This window comes from Octopus bimaculoides, chromosome 12 (assembly GCF_001194135.2).
Source record: "Octopus bimaculoides isolate UCB-OBI-ISO-001 chromosome 12, ASM119413v2, whole genome shotgun sequence".
Classification (NCBI taxonomy): Eukaryota; Metazoa; Mollusca; class Cephalopoda; order Octopoda; family Octopodidae; genus Octopus; species Octopus bimaculoides.
In genome coordinates, this window is record NC_068992.1 from 9,699,676 (window position 1) to 9,700,631 (window position 956).

The window sequence follows — 956 nt, forward strand, 5'->3', positions numbered from 1 at the left end:
ATATGCAAGGTGTTCAGGGTAGATTTGACAATTTTTGTCTCCTTTTCTTTTCAGAAACAGCTTGATGTATTAGAGAAGAGCCGATGGTGTGAGAAAGCATAAAGATTAAAGTTCTAGTTGAGAAAAAGTTAGCTGACATGGAGGACTGGAAGCCATCTGAATATTGGAAAAGAGTTACTTGTTTCATGAGGATTCGTGTCAAAATGCCAATATCACGACTGCTGCTCAAAGCTCTGTGAACACTAAAGGATGTAAGACAGGCTATGGACAGTTGCAACAAAGACTATGAAGCCGTGGTCAGCAGCAAGGGCCGCAGCAGGCGTTCCAACTGCGTCTGCACAGTGGAATTCATTTAACACCTGATGAACAGGTCTTTAGGCTCAATTCAGACGGTTATGTGAAACTGCTGGAGACTGTGCTCAATCCAGGGTTGCTACTAGAGGTTCATTTGTGTAACGAGATTCGGCTCCTTAGCACGCCTCTGTAGTCAGGAGTAGTTGTCGGTGAATTTTTACGATTTCACCAACCCCCAATGTTTGGCCTTCTAATTCCCTCAATTGTAATCTCGTGGATTACTATGTGTAGGTCACAATTAACAAAGACACTAACCGCCCTGCCTGCAACACCAAGGCCGAGCTAGTGGTCAAGGTCAAGGAGGTGTTTGAAGATCTTCCCAGGGACACGGTGAGGAACGCACACACCTAGTTCCAAAGCTGTCTTGAGGCCGTGGTGGAAGATGACGGCAGCTACTTTGAGTAAACCGTTACCCCTAACCATAACCTAGTTACCTAGTTGGTAGTTTTTGATTTTTTTTTAATACTTTTATTTTTAGATGGGATATTGTGTTTTCTTTCTTCATGCTGTCAAATTTAGTCAGAGCACTCTGTACACACACATGCGCACACGCACATATGCATATATATACATATATATATATATATATATATATATATATA

At 41.9% G+C, this 956-nt stretch overlaps 1 long non-coding RNA gene across 1 annotated transcript in view; it reads left to right on the top strand.

The window, feature by feature from the left end:
* LOC128249192 (uncharacterized) overlaps positions 1–903 on the top strand; it is an 88,944-nt gene extending 88,041 nt beyond the window's left edge. Inside the window, exon 3 of the long non-coding RNA XR_008265298.1 lies at positions 55–903. This is a non-coding gene — a long non-coding RNA (uncharacterized LOC128249192). The remainder of the gene's footprint in view (positions 1–54) is intronic.
* Positions 904–956: the final 53 nt, after the last annotated feature.